Source organism: Anguilla rostrata, chromosome 11 (assembly GCF_018555375.3).
Source record: "Anguilla rostrata isolate EN2019 chromosome 11, ASM1855537v3, whole genome shotgun sequence".
Classification (NCBI taxonomy): Eukaryota; Metazoa; Chordata; class Actinopteri; order Anguilliformes; family Anguillidae; genus Anguilla; species Anguilla rostrata.
In genome coordinates this window covers 30,971,292-30,987,243 of record NC_057943.1, presented here as the reverse complement: position 1 = coordinate 30,987,243, position 15,952 = coordinate 30,971,292, and the positions used below count along the sequence as shown (strand labels likewise).

Below are 15,952 nucleotides of genomic sequence, written 5' to 3'. Positions count from 1 at the left end.
GTCAGCTGTAGTAAGGTTATTATTGTTCTATGTGTTATGCTGCATCTTTTGGAAAGCCAGCATGGGATCCAGCCTAAGGCCTGTCAAATAATTGTGTATTAACTTTGTAAAAGTTTTTTAGCCATAAAACTAGAGCTTGTGTAAAATAATAAGGCCAAAGTAATGAAAGCAAAATGAATTATTCAATTTGAAGGGTTCAGGGATGGTGATGTATGCAGTGTGCAGTGTGTTTGAGGCACAGACTGGGGTGACCATCTGTACACTTCCTGTCAGGAGAACTAGTAGAGCTCCGAATGTCCCTGATGACAGTGGTTCATAAACTCAGTCCTAATCCCATATTTATAAAGCATCTCTGTAGGAGTGCCGATCTAGGATCAGATTTATCCTGTCTTGTCCATTTATCCTGTCTAAAAGGCAAAACTGATTCTAGCTCAGCACTTCTACTCTGAGATATGTTTGAAATATAGGGTCTGGGGACCAGTGCTTTCATTGGGATGGAAAACACCGGAAGACAGTGTTCAGGGGGTGAATTTGTTGGGGGAATGCATTTTCCGGTTCATATTTCCTTCAGTCTAAAAAATAAATACATAAGAACATACAGAGCAGCGCCAGATCCTGGCAACATTTTTAAGTCACAAGCCTTGGGGCCAAGCATAAACTTCTTGTTTTTTGTTAATGCGATAAGCCTTGAAAAACAACCCTGCCTTAGGTTGTCTTATCACAGAGATCTTACCCATGTCATTGGAGTGAGCCACAACACGCACTCAGTTGTCAACCATTTCTGAGATCCTCTGTCGTTCAGATATAATATCGTCATCAGCTGTGAACTCTCGTGTTGCTCCTGGCTGATCCTGTATAATGTTAAGCCCCACTGTCACAGCTGCTATTTAGTAGCAGTACGTGATTCTAGTTATGCTAAAGAAACTCTCCTCTCTTAACTGTTCAAGCAGCTCATATATCTTTAGCGATGGATTAAAAAAATAAATAAATAAATAAATAATTTATATGCATGCCCCCAGCTCCCCCCAGTGAATTTTGGCCACTGATCCCACTGCTGCGGGCCCACCTTGTATCTATGTATTTCTTACATGTTTTGACCAATTACGGTTGTCATGAAAATATGCGATCTGCCATGTATTTTTTAGTTTTTCTCAAAAATACCCTCTGTCATCAAACTCAATTGTATCAGAGCGTCAAATAGGAAACTTGCATACCACTGAAAATCAGCATAAGTCCGTTAGAAAAAGGTTTAAAAAGCTGAGCTAGCAAAAAAGAACTTCATTTTAATCAAGCATATAGTGCAAAATAAAAGTGCCGAAATGCATATTTACAAAAATAAACAAATAAATAGAGCTGCAAATGTTTCGGTCAGTGCCAAAAACCAAAAAAAGGGTCTACAAATACAAGCTTTATCTTCTACAAGAGCATTGCATACATGTATGTAAATCAGTTACATGAGTAATGCAATGACAACAAATTCAATTAAAGGCTATTATCAATTAATTATTCCATAAAGCAATTAGGTACCAAAGATCACATATAAGATCAATGCATATACATGCAATTGTGCATATATACCTAGAAATAAAATTGAGAGCAGTATGTGCAGATTAGGATGAGGATTATCTTAAATCAGATCTTCTTTAGATAAATATCTACATGAGCTCCATAGGGTCAAAATAAAGACAATTAAGAGGGATACCTTGGATTATAAAGAGGGACCCCTGTCTGAAGACAAATACCCAAAATCTTAAACAATTACATTCTCATGGGCTGACATATAGACTTGGATCCAGTACTTCCGAATTTCCATTGATTCGGAGTCAGATTTTTTAGGACAGGAGAAGGTAACTATGTGGGCTTGACAACGCCATCCACCACCGCACAGGGGGGGAAAAGTAAGCGAGAGAGAATAGAATCAGGATAAAAGAACAAGCTGTTAAACATGGGCGAGCGAAAAAAGGACAACCAGCTGATCTTCAATTTCACTGTGCATGATTTAACGACTCACGATGAGTCCATCTTGAACAAAGGATTATCCTTTGTGCCCAGTCCGACTCCTGATCCATTAAGGTAGAACTGTTTAAGTTTTTGCGCATCATTAAGTTGAAATATTTTTGCATAATTTACATCATACTGACCTACCTTTGAATGTGAGGCCTTTGGATGTTGCTTATTCTGATCCTGTCGTGAAACAAGCATCAAATTCTCACAGGTAACAAGTACATCTATAGACATCTATATGTAAATTGGTGGGAAGAGATGTTGAATGCTGTGAAAATCTGTGAAAGCAGAGTTAAAAATCACACATTTTTGCCAAGTTGTGATCTGCTGATTGTGGTTTACATTCAAATATTGATTGAAAATGCACTAATAGGAAAGGACCTTGCTTATCCCCATAAGAATGCCTGCACAGTGGCCCCCCTTCCAGTATGTATGGCACCTGGAAGTTTCCAACAGGTCTAAATATGTGGAATTTTCCGTTTATTTAGCCCGTGCTCAATACATTTCAGAAACAAAAGCCGTTTAATGCGGAAAAAAGAGAGTGCAATATAGACAAAGCTGTGAAATGTAGCACTTCCTGTATTTTTCTGTCTTACCCTGCGTCGCACGCTTTCAAATCGCAGGTGTTTTCACCTTCCCATCATCCCCCTCGCAGAGAGCCGAAGTTCACGTTAGCGTAAAGCTAATTGTCTTTGGCCTTGAATGCGTTCACGTGTTTGTGCACATGCTTGTGAAGTGCTACGCTGAAGGACAGGACTAATTTCCCTCCCTGCTTGAGCTTGGCAGGCGAAGTGGGGGTCTGATAATCTCAGCTTCGGGGACAAGCTAGCCTTCACTCAGCATCGCTGTCATGTTAGCAGCAGGCACACAAGAGCACCGGAAAAGGTAATTGATGGCAAGCAGGTAATGCATGATTAAAACGTGCCTTTCCAAAAAAATGTTACTTTGCCATGTCTGGTAGTACCATATAGTAGTAAGTTAGGTGTATCTATACAGGTATGCACTTACAAGCTGTGCAGGCAAATAAAGGCCCATTTCTGAGCTATTGAGGCACGTATCGAGCCTGCTCGTGTGACTCTCTTTCCCTCAGCGGTTTCCATTTGGGCACAATTACAGCACTGAATTCTGACTGCCCGTATCCTGCTGGGTTCAGGAGTGACTGCTTTACTCGTAATGAAAGACACTGAGCAGAAACTGGGTTGAGAGATCCCTTGAAATGATGTTACCGCCTCAGCTACAGTATTTAATCACCAGCTAGGCCCTCACCCACCATCCAGCCTCCCTACCCATCATGCATTTCTCATAACCCAAATCTGTCACACTCTTTTCAAACAAGAAGTCATGAACTATGACCACTATATGGGAATTGGAAAAATTACTATTGGCATACCATAGAACCGTCATTTTTTGCTCATCTGGGACCTTTTGAACACATTATTCACTTGCACTCCAGAATTCACTGCTGTCTTTTAGCTAAAAATATAGGCGCAAAGCTACGAGTGTTTCTGGCATGGCTTTGCACTGACGTGTTAGTCAGCAAGTTGCTATTTGCTGGTTAGAGCTCTATTTGCAGCCAAGCACACTGCTTTAGGTAGAGAGAGTATAGAATATGAAACAGGTTTTCATTACAGTATGTCAATATGTCATTTAACTCAGGGACCTCAAACGTAAAAAGCCATGCTGGGCCACAGTATCTGGATTTTGTTTCAGCACCTTATTGAGTAATTTAAGCTACTGTTTGGCTAAAGATGTTACATGAAGCCAAAATTTTTTGCTGTTTGAAAAGGAAAACACAAAAAACGCTACACATTGCGGCTCTGCAGGATTTGAGTTTGACGTCACTGCTTTGACATTTCACAGTTACACAAGTAGTTTCAGAGCCAGTGATATAACGAGCTGCAGTCGTCAACACAGGATGTCCAGGGTCTGCGCAGTCTGCTGGCTAAGGGGATGCCACATTTCACCTTTCTCTGCAAAGTGGTGATTTGCAGCAGATAATTGCGAGAGAGTGAAGATGTTTGTCAGGGACAGAGATGGTTTTCTGGGCTCTGTCCCAGTCTGGCTCACTGTCTAGGTTAGTGATGGAACAAACAGGAAAATACGTGAGAACAGGTTCTCCTGTTTTCAGTAATCACCTGCAAATGCATACCAGATGGCCTAATCCATTCCTGGTTCCTGCTCTGGCCAATGTTCACACGCCTTATTTCATTGAAAAGCTACTGCTTGCGCATTGTCCCCAGTACAGAAAAGAATACAAAAACATGCATTGGTGAATTTTTGTTCGATTTCCTGGAAGCTTAATGCTCAAACTGCTGTCAGTGGACCGCTCATCCGTTAATCCCATTCAAAGGGAACTAGTCTTTGTCAGATCTCAGAATTAGCATTTATTCTGAATTTGTCATCTTTTATTACATTGCTGTACGTAAAATTGTCTTCTGGATTTAAATAGCAGAGATCCCTTCCCACTAGTATTTGCACAAAATCCTTAACTCTCCATGGCCTGTTCTGGCTCAGTGGCCAGTCTGGAATGTTTGATACCGAGAAGCCTGATATAGATTTGAACTGGGCCCAAAGCTGTTTCTGTAAAACACACATGCACACACACACACACACAGATCATACAGAATCCACATAACATAAAGTATACATATACATTTCAGAACATATACCTAATATATGTGTGCTTGTGTGTGTGTACTGTACATGTTAGTGCATAGTGAGTACTTACTGCATGAACCACCAGTGCTTAGCATGGCTGTGTGAACGTCAGCATTCACTAATGTTCTCTGTGAAGTAGATGGTAGGAGCAACAGATGCCAAAGCATAGCAACAGAGACACTTCCGTTGCCAGGCGTGAATAATAAAGTGCCATGATTAAGTATTCCACCCGCAAGCAAATGGTTCGAGAATTTTTCACACAAATTATCTATAAGCTATGAGTCACCAGCCAAAGGAAGGAAATCGAAGTCAGGGTGAAATCCATCATGAGAACAACACTTTACACAGGGCTCCCCAATTTTATCTGAATTCAGACATGAGGCACCTGAATCGACTAATCAAAGTCATGATTGGTTCATTACTTGAATCTGGTGTTGCGATTGGCAACAAAACCTGCACCCACAGGGCCTCTTCTCAGATAAAGATTTGGGAACCCAGCTCAAACATTTTGTAATGGCCTGTTTTATTGTGATGAACTGTGTGGTCTCGGCATTACGTTTTCATCCAAATTCTTCTGCTACCACAAGGATTTTATAGAAACCTTTGACAAGAGCCAAAGCTGTTAGACATGTAGAAGCATTCTGATTTATTTAAAAAATCACTTATTCCTCTGTCATTTGAGAGCATTTACAGAAAGCATTTAATAGTACGTCACAACATCCCACACTCCAGAACTTTATCACCACTTAATTATTGCTTTTCAGTTCAGCTCAGCTCAAATCTCTGCTGTAGGAAGGTGTGTGTGCGTATGTGTGTGTGCGTGTCTGTGTGTGTGTTAGATCACTTTAACAGTACCCCAACAATTAGCATATCAAGTAAATGTCACAAGAGGCAAAAAGAGAAACAGCTCATGTGATGCAGGTTTGGGAGAGTGAGCATGTCTACTATATGTGTGTGTTTGTTCATCTGTGTGTATGTATGTGTATGTGCTTGTGTGTTTGCGCATGTGTGCTGTGTGCTTATATTTGTGTTCGTTCATTTCTTTGTGTGTGCTTGTATGTCTGTTTGTTCTTTTGTGTGTGTGCGCTTGCAAGTATGTTTGTCAATTTTCTGTGTGTGTTTGTATGGGTGTGTGTGTGCACGCTTGCATGTGTATATGTCCATTTTGTGTGTGTAGATGTGTGTGTTTGTGTATGTGCATCTCTATGTGTATTTGTGTCCATGATCTCGTCTTCTCCATGACAACTACCTTGTGATCTAGGTGCCAGCCGAGGGGGGGGGGGGGGGGTTTGCATTCCAGCATGTAAAATTGTTTGTGGAGGCGTAGTCATGTCACTGTAGTTTGTTGAACTTTTTATTGTATTTTTTGGGATACATTTACTAGGGATAGAGGAAGATGCCACTATTTGTATTTGTATCTGTATTTGTTGAACCAAATTTTTTTTGTCTGTATTTGTATTTGGATAAAAACCAGAAGTAGGCATGGCATAAACTGGAAGTGGGTGGAGTTTAACAAGGAAGCTGTATAAAATGCCAAAAATCCCTGATTTTTACCATCATAATCACTGACGCTGCAATTGTTGAGATATAAAAGCATTAAAGCCATAGTTTTACAATGACATACAATGGCATGCCCCCTCCCCAATATTGGAAACTGTTAAACCCTCACCCCCCCCCCCCCATAAAGTTGTACCCAGAAAAAACATATTTTGATTGAAATGTTTGATTAGATTGAGTACATTTCACAGAGTTATCATATAGCTGCTATATTCAGTTTATTCAAAGTCTCAGTTTCAGAAAAAGCCTGAAAATATGTTGGTGGCATTATCTCTGCGAAGTTCTACGCCTGTCATTTCTATACTGGTGTTTACAATTGTTCATCCCCACCCCACCCTAAAGGCTTTATCAACTTCTTCACATGATTGCAGTGAATGAATTTTGTGTGATTATACATGCGGAATTAATTTGATAGGAAATTTTTTCGAACCGCCATTATTTAGTTGTTGAATATTGTAGACAATTACACATTTGCATTTGAGTAAAAGCACCTGTTGTTTCGTGTCTGGAATTTTTTTAAACGCAGTTATTTTAATACAAATATTCATGAAAGTCGTGGAAGGAGGAGGAGGATATAGCATTGAAGGTGCTGTTTTAATTTTAAAGTCCCCAAAGCCCCATGGTGTCACACTGGCCTAATGTTAAGGGAAACTCTCACTCGCTGTCTCTCTGCAGGTGTGTGTGTGCGTCAAATTGAGAAACTTGGTGCTGACTTCTGAGCAAATCACATCAAAGAGGTGGGAAAAACAGATTCAAATCAGAACAATATCAGCAAAATTCCAGAGGAGAAAACTTTCAGAGAGGACACATTGTTCGAGTGTTGCCGAATATGGTATTTGTATTCAGCACCATCCCTAGTATTTACTGTCTTCTTATTTGTCCATGTCTTTTTTCAGATTATACATTTGAAATGTATCAGAAAGTCTTGTTCTTGAGTGTGGGTATTAAACATGAAAGAACATAAATGAATACCCACACTCAAGAACAGGACTTCCTGATATATTTCAAATGTATAATCTGAAAAAATACAAAGGATGTAGACAAATAAGAAAAAGGAAGTACTAGGGATGGTGCCGAATACAAATACCATGTTTGGCAATACTTGAATTATATTTAAAAATAATAATTCCCACTTCCTTCCATTCACCTTTATCAGTGTTCCATTTTAATGGTAACTATTTTTTGTTTGTTGGTGTAAGTCAAACAAACATCAACACTGAAATCTTGGAACAGCTGGAGGATACTGAGGTACAGAATGATGTAGTACTAAAAAAGTTACAATAACCTAAAGAAAACATGCCAACAGACCCCAGTGGCATATATCCAAGATTTTAAAAAAATACTAGCATGGATTATTTACAAACTGCTAACACATATATTATGCAAACTCTAAGAACTTCTTCTATAATAATAATAATAATAATACTAATAATAATAATAATAATGTTTTATATTTTAAAATGTCTTTTAGTGTTTTTAATTCTTAAAAAGTCATAAAAATGCATTTCTTATATATATATATATATATATATATTTTTTTTTTTCTTTTAATAGGATCACTAACTGTGACTGTTTTTTAATTATAATGGGGATTTGATTGATTTAATTTCAGTTATGATATTGATATTGAGAAGCTAAAAGCAAAGTGCTTGAGGCTGGACTGAATCTCTTAAGGGGCTTAAATTTGCATAATCTGCTCAGGTGGAAAAGTTATACATATTTTTAATGTTTGTTGCAAGTCTGCCGGTAAAGCTAATGACAAATAAGCATTCTTCCACCAGCCATCTTGTATTGATCACACACGTCTTGTTAAAGGAGGTAGAGAAGGTTACCGTGGATACTTGCTCAGACAGATGCCATGGTGACCGAGTGTACTGACGAATAGAAAAAGAAGAGAGATAGGGAGAAGAGTGAGAGAGGATAAATAGATAAACACATAGATTGACTGAAATTATTCAGCCTATTCATTCATACTGCTATATTTAACAAAACATTGCTAGTTGTTGCATTTCAGCGATCATTCCTTTGGCTTGACACCACTGAAGTTAATGCAGATATATTAAACATAGCTACCCATATAAAGCTACTTGACTGTAAAAGACAAATAGAAAAACCTGATGGGAGAGAGAGTGATAGAGAGAAATGGAGAGAGTGAGAGAGAGAGAAATGTCTTCAGTAACTCACTCAGCAAAAGTAGTAACCACCACAGGCACGGGGAATGTAACCACTGTCAGCCATGATTTTAAGTCTTTAAGTGTTTTGGTCTGGGATGACTGCGAGATTCAACTTCATGGGACATGCCTTCCAGAATCCAATGGTCACAACAGAATACAACAAATTGCATATAACAGCTTTAGTACATTGAGGAATTGGAAATGGACCAAATGATGTATCCCTGTTACAACTAGGAATATTGTGGCACAGTATTTTAGCACAGGGTTGCCAGATGCCCAGTTTTCAACCAGAATATCCTCTTTTCAAATAATTTGTACAGGTTTGTAGTCCTGACCGGACAATAAATCTCTGTTCTGAGAAATGGATTTTAAAAATGTACCGTTAGTTAATAATGAATTGCCATCTGACCCACTCCCTGGTCCATGATCCCTTCCATTACTTACACCACATGGCCAAATGTATTTGGACACCTGACATCCAACATCTCATCCAAAATTATGGGCATTAATATGGAGTTGGTCCACCCTTTGCTGCTATAATAACCTCCACTCTTCTGGGAAGGCTTTATACTAGATGTTGGAGTATGTATGGAAGGATTTGCTTCCATTAATCTAAGACCATTAGTAAGGTGGGGCACTGATTTGGCGATTAGGCCTGGCTTGCCATTGGCTTTCAAATTGATCCCAAAGGTGTTGGATGGGGTTGAGGTCAGGGCTCTGCGCAGGCCAAGTTCTTCCACACCGTTCTCAACATGGACCATGCTGTATGTCAGGGAGCACTGTCATGCTGAAACTGGATAGGGCCTTCTCCAAACTGTTTAGGAATCACAGATTTGTCTAGAATGTCATTGTAGGCCATAGAATTAACATTTTCCTTCACTGGAACAATGTGGCCTAGCCCAATCCATGAGAAACAGCAAGAGACCAAGGGGTGTCCAGATACTTTTGGTCATAGCCATAGCAAGCATAACCAACCACCATTCACCACCTCCCCACTCCCGTCTGCTCATCTGTCATTGGTCCCGACACCTCCCCACCTAATTCGCAATAAAGCTACCAGCTGTGTGTGTTATTGTCCAGTTTTCACAAATTCTGACAACCCTAGCTTAGTACTGTTGCTAATTAACATTTCAATGACTTCACACCAATTCACATCCTTAGTGGACTTGGTTTAATTGGAGAACTGACTTCCTTGCATGCATTTGTGTAAGCATGTGTTTGTACATTTGCATGTGTGTGTTTGTTTATGTGTGTTTCTGTAAGCATTTGTGTGTGTCTCATTTGGAATCCTTGGCAAAGATTAGGAAGTTATAGACAGACATGTCCTATGCATCTATTAACACCCACCCAATCATTCTACAACAGGGACCTCTTACAGACAAAGAAAAAAAAGAAGCAGGTGTCAATATTGTCATTGGCAAGCCTCACTAGATCAGCATCTGTTTACCTCTTCATTGGTGCAATTCAAGAGGAATCTAAGGGGAACTCATTAAAGAATGGTGATTTGCTGGACTTTTCACCATGTGAGAAAAGAAAGTCTCCAAATGGTGATTTGCCAGGATCTTTACCAGGTCACAAAAGGAGCGTCTCCATTCTGTAAATAAATGTAAATTGAGAGCTTAGATGGCTTTGGTGACCTATTCTCCTCATTAAGAAATAGAGTAAACATAGGTCTTACCTCTAAAATTAAGATAGATGTTAATATAATATGAATATTTTAGACTATATGTGTCTCATCTGCTAAACCATTTTATCCCTTTTCTTCTGTTTTATGAAGTCTCTATTATTTCCTTTGTCTATCAGCCGACTTGTTAAACACTGAATTCCATTGTTGTGCGATCAAATCTTGTCACACTTGGTGACAAATGCCTTGAACACTGTAGGCATTCATTAGTCATCATTTCACTCTCAAAGGCTCAACGACGTCTTGTACATTCACATGCTTAGATTTACTGTCAGAAAGGGGCGAGGATACTGTCATATACGTCAACAAGCGCTGAACGCTGGTGCTATTTAATGCAGCATGTGCAGTTAAAAGTAAACCTTGGTCTCTATCGAATATAACGAACGTTTGCATGTGAATTTTGAGCAAGTGTTGACTTAAAAAAGACATTTTCACAACGTGAGTGTGACTGTCACTGATATTATCCATACAGTGCATGAAAAGGAAGCAGCGTTTATGAGATAAAGCCTTTTTGCATTTAGGATGAGCTGAGGCATGAGGCCCTTCATGCTACCTGAGCCCATCCTTTAGTGATAGGGCACTGATGCTGGACAAAAAAGCTGTATAAAATGTGAATGTTAATTAGCATTTATCTCTCGAAGCTCCTTGTAAAGGAACACAGCAGGGCAAAGGAAGTAAGTCTGCTATTTAAACTTTGTCCGGATCAATTTAATCACATTAAGCTTGCTTTAGTTCAGTTCTGTAGCTAGCTGCCTAATTGTATTTAGCAGTTGTATTTAGTGCAGTGCTTGGCACTTCTGTAAATCAAGTTACTGAAGTACTCTCTTTTTCCATCTGAAAAAAGTATTTCAAAGGTAGCTATCTAACAGTGGCTTGCTGGAAATTTGCTTACAAAATGGGGACAGATAATTTACGGAGCTGTCTGGTTAGATAACATTGCTTGATAGCTAGCTAATTTTTGGCCACATCAGCGCCTGTATATTGCTAACTCAAGTCCACAGTTTGGACGATGTCAGCAGCCAGGTTATCAGTTACCATGGGTGAGAGATGTGCCTCTCTGTTCAGTGCGCAGGTTGTAGTGTGGGAAATGGTCTCTAGCTGTGGGTGTGGGTGGCATAGCAACAGTGCCAGTGTAGAAATACATTGTTGATCACTAAGTAAAACATAAAACATGAGGAATAAATAACACTTTATGTAATAATAACAACACTTTATATGATAACACTTTGAAATCTTGTTTTCTTCCACAGTTTCCCAGATACATGGCTGTGAGTTTTTCCTTGTCTAGTGACATACTGTATGTCTAGGTGCTATGTTTCTGAGATTCATGAAAATTTTCATTGTGTCGCTGTCAACCACTGGTGAGAGGATGAATTAGGTATTTGGTAGCTTGCTATTTAGATGTATACAGATCATCCTTCCAGTCTGTTAAAAGTGAGCAATGAAGGATGACTGTCTTGGGTTCTCTTGTCCAGTTTCCATCTTACCTGAAATTCACTTGACTTTCAATACCCTGCTTGAGATAGAACTGCAGAAAAGGCTCACTATTTACCTGATTTGCCAGCAGAAAAGTGCAATGTTCTTGGGGTCTGTTGAAAAATGCATTAGTTCCCTCTTGCCATGCTCCAGGCCTCTGAAATCTGTGAAAGCTATCCTGTGTTGCTGTGTGCCCTGTTGGATGTAAAATAGTCACTGGATATTCTGTGCTACAGTGTGGCCTGCAGAGTGTAAAATATTCACTGGCTCTACTACTGCATGTGAAATAGTGGCTGCTATCAGGCAGTACTATGTGGTCTGTATGATGTAAAATATTCACTGGCCTTCCTGGAGTACTGGGTGGCCTGTAGACTGTGATAGGTGAGTGCTCACATTAAACATTGAGCTCCTTGTTCAGTTAAGCGTAGCGCAACAGGACATTGAGAGGCACAGGGCTGATGGCAAGAGTGCGGGAATGTATATATAACAGCAGGGGTCCCAGCCAGTATAGCTCAGATAACAGGCAGATGCATTTAAAGAAGACAGATGATTGCTTCGGCAAAGTGCAGAGCTACATGACAGCGCGTGTAAATAAAAGACAGTTTGGGAACTTTTACTCTTGCCAAGTCTGGGTGAATGTAGGCTACTGTATGTGGACAATGCTCTTTGTGGACTATTCCACTGAATGTATAGGGTCGTTCCGAGGTTGTTCCAGTTTTGTGGTAACTCCTCTGCCGCACTAAGCGCGTGCCATAGGTTGTATTAAATGTCGTGAGTAAGAGAACGACATCTGTCCGTTAAGAGTGGAGTGCAATTATGACAGCCATGTACGAAATACAATTTACACTTCAAATATGACCATAATACGACTACATCACAAATATAGATTAAGCTCCCCTTGTTGTATGAGTATTTTAATCAACGTCGTAATGAGTGGGGTTCGCCTACTTTATTCAGTACCGTGATGGTACAGTTGTAGCCAGTATTCAGCCGTTTGGTTAGCCTGATTCGCTCCGAACTCTCTGTACTGTTCCTACAGCGCAGTCCTTTTGTTAACAGTGAAAATTATGTTAGAAGTATTTTATTGACATCACTGCTAAATATTATCAGCGGATACGGACCCTGTGTCAGCAGTAAGCGAATAAAAACGAGCGGACACTTGACAGGTGACTTGGCTCGTTACTATTCTTTTTGATTTTTGCACCTGGGGAAAATATCAGATGTAACGTAGTTTTATTCAAATAAGGGAATAAAGGTAAACGTCTGCACCATTTGTACCTCAAATCATCAGATATCTTACGGGACAGAGAGGAAGAAACAACAGGCTCCAATTCGTTGTTAGGTAATAGTCTATCCTGGGTTGTGAGAGTGATGTAGAGAGAGGGCTTATTTTTTCCGTCTAGGGAGGTAAACTACAGCTTGCGGTGCCACACGGACGACAGAACTGGAGTGAGATGCGTCGTGGTGGTTGCGATGCTACGGAGGCGATGTGAAAATGGACAGCATTGTAAAAAACTAACATTGGCAGATGGGATAAGTCAAGCTTTAAAAATCTATTTTGAAGGTAAATTACGTACGACGTAGATATGCGCGGCGTTCTGCATGTTTGTTTTTCAAGATTTGTGTTTCGATTGTGTAATAGTTTTCTATGTCGTATGATTTGATGTGGTTGAGTAGAGTGAAAATATACGTTTGAAAGATTAAATGGACTGCAAGCAAGGAACATATGTTTTCGCAATTGAGTTGTATTGATTAAAAACTGCGCGGGTTGCTGTTATTCGTTGACTCGTGCAATAGATTAAATGAACGCGCCAGTATACGTTACAAGAATGATGTTTCGAAGCCCACTTTATACTGAGAGAAGGGGATATTGTGGATGACAATTGGAAGCCGCTACGTGTGCGAAATCCATGTTTTTATTCTAGTTCTTATTTTGGGGACGCCTCGGGCGCGCACGAGCGTCAGTAGCCTATGTGTTTGATGTCTGTAAACCCCACTGTGCTTGTGCGTTTGGAGTGACAGTTTACAACCGAACCACTCATTGTGTATTGACTATCCTGGCTTCATAAAAAGGCCTCTGGATTGGCACTTGAACAAACTAGCAGTGGACTAACAACTAATTTAAGTAACTGCATCCCCACTTTGAGGGGGGCGACATTTCGGAGGAAAAGATAAACACTGGTATCACTGAACAAAATGCTCTGATGGTCCATTCTATGGAATACAGATCATGTGCATTACTAGAGAGGGCTGTTGGTGAAGCAGGCCTGTAAATTATAGTGCTGGAACACAAACACCATCCAGGGCATGATCAGAAGGATTTTCTTTCATGTGAATACAGTGCAGTGAATTATAGCAGGAAACATTGAAACTGGTATTTCAGAATACTGAATACTGCAGAATAAAGACAATCTTGAGGAAAGAATTAAAAAAATGTCCGGCTGAGCACTACGCAGTCAAATTTTGTGTTCAATGAAGTGTACATGTGGCTCCTATTGCATAAACTCTGTTGGAGTTGAATTAACACTGGACATTTTACTGTGTAGATGCCTCGTCGAAAAATCTCTCATGTTGGATTCTACATAAATAAGAAGCTGCTCTCATGTACGCCCACACTGAAGCTGCAAAGTACAAAGGAGGCTGTGAAGTTGATGCAAAATATAAAGGAAATAGATTTTTTTATCGTCAGCCTGCCCAGAACAAACAGCGTATATCATAGAGCCTCACACATTTCTCATGAGCTGTAGACACATGCTACTTTACCGGAAAATAACCTAAAAATGGCAGAATTTGTTCTTAATGTAGGCCTACTTATTTTTCGATGACAGATCATAAATACGGTACATTTTTTTAATGGCTGAAGACTAATTTTAGGATTATGTTTTATGTGACTTCCAAAGCCATTATGGCAAACAACATGAAGTGCAAATTAACAGGAAAATTACAGTCAACTGAGCAGATGAGTCAGTAACAGTCCCAAAATGAACCATAATGCCAGTAAAAAACTAAGTAAGATATTAAGTGTCAAAGCTGCTGTGAATGGTCCAGGTGGTTAGGATCTGTGTAGAGGTGGGCTTTCAGTCTGAGCTTGAGGATGAAGAGGATGCTACTGTCCTGTCCTGACTGTCACAGGCAGCTGAATCCCACACTGTTGGGCTAGGGTTGAAAAGAGGCCAGACTGAGGCTGAGGCCAGAGGTATAAGATCACAGTGAAGTCCTGGTGAGGAAGGAGAGTGGCCATGTTCTGGATGAGTTGGCGTGGTTTAGTGGTGCATGTTGGGAGCAATTGTAGTATACTAGATAAAAAAGAACCTGGACAAGGAGTTCAGTGGCAACAGTGCACTCAGGTGGTAAAGAATTAGATGTTGGAGGGCAGGGGCGTCTGACTCCAGTGCTGGAGGGCCAAAGTTGGCAGTGTATCAGGATTTACAGTAAGTGATTAATTTAAGTGACCTATTAATTAACTAAAGAGATTGCACGCCTCATTTCCGAGGCATAAATTGACTGCTGATGGAAAGGAAACCTGGCAAAAGCAGGCATGCACTGCAGTACTCCAGGACTTGAGTTTGTCAGCCCTGCTGTAGAGGAAGAGCCCGCAGGCTCAGGTCACTGACGCGCTGTTCTTGGAGAAAGAGAACTGGTCACCGATAATGACACAGAAGATCTTAAGCACTCTTGGCTGCTGTCTGTGTGAAGCCATCCAAGACAATGGAGAGGTTCTGCAAGGGAGACGGAAAGGTCGTGGAAGCGGGACGGAGAGGTCCTGGAAGTGAGATTATGTCCTGGAAGTGCAATGGTGAGATTCTGGGAGAACAGTGCATCGGCTTGGCACGTAAAGCTGTTTTCAGAGAGCTTGAGCTTCAGATGGTCGCTGCTCACCCACACAGATATTTCACTGAGACGTGCCATGATCCATGCGTAGATGTGTGACTCAGCGGGGGGAAAGGAGAGAAAGAGCTGAGGAAAGCCAGCGCAGCGATGACAGGACAGGAGATGACTGAGGCTGGAGATGCTGCGTAGTGCAGGGATATCAAACGCCAGTCCTGGAGGGCCGCGGTGCCTGCAGATCTGCGTGGTTCCCTTTCTATCAGCAGCCGGTTCAGTCCATAGAAACATTTGTTTTGACTCTTTAGTCAGCCAGTTACTTAAATTAAGCTCTGAAGAGCTGAAAAACCAGCAGACACTGCGGCCCTCCGGCCTTTTATTTTCATATCTCTGGAGCAGGGTGAGACTTGTTGAGGGATAGGCCTTGCAGGACTCCTGTAGAGAGCCTGCATAAGGAGATGGATTCACTTGGCTTTATTTATGTAATGCTATTGGCTATTTCTACCCAGTTTCCCGGGGTTTATACTGAAGACAGTGAGCTGCAGCTTTTCAGCAGGAGTACAGGCATAATCTC

General features: G+C 40.5%; 1 protein-coding gene across 3 annotated transcripts in view; it reads left to right on the top strand.

The window, feature by feature from the left end:
• Positions 1-15,952, top strand: part of LOC135234591 (prickle-like protein 2) — a 50,315-nt gene that overhangs the window by 12,874 nt on the left and 21,489 nt on the right. The window contains exon 1 of one of the 3 annotated variants that reach the window (XM_064299344.1): positions 12,542-12,719. The exons of 1 other annotated variant lie outside the window; for it this stretch is intronic. The gene's annotated coding sequence lies outside the window, so the exon portion shown is untranslated. Of the gene's footprint in view, positions 1-12,541; positions 12,720-12,755; positions 13,118-15,952 lie in introns of those variants that run through there. One more of the 3 variants, XM_064299342.1, reaches the window with a different exon arrangement.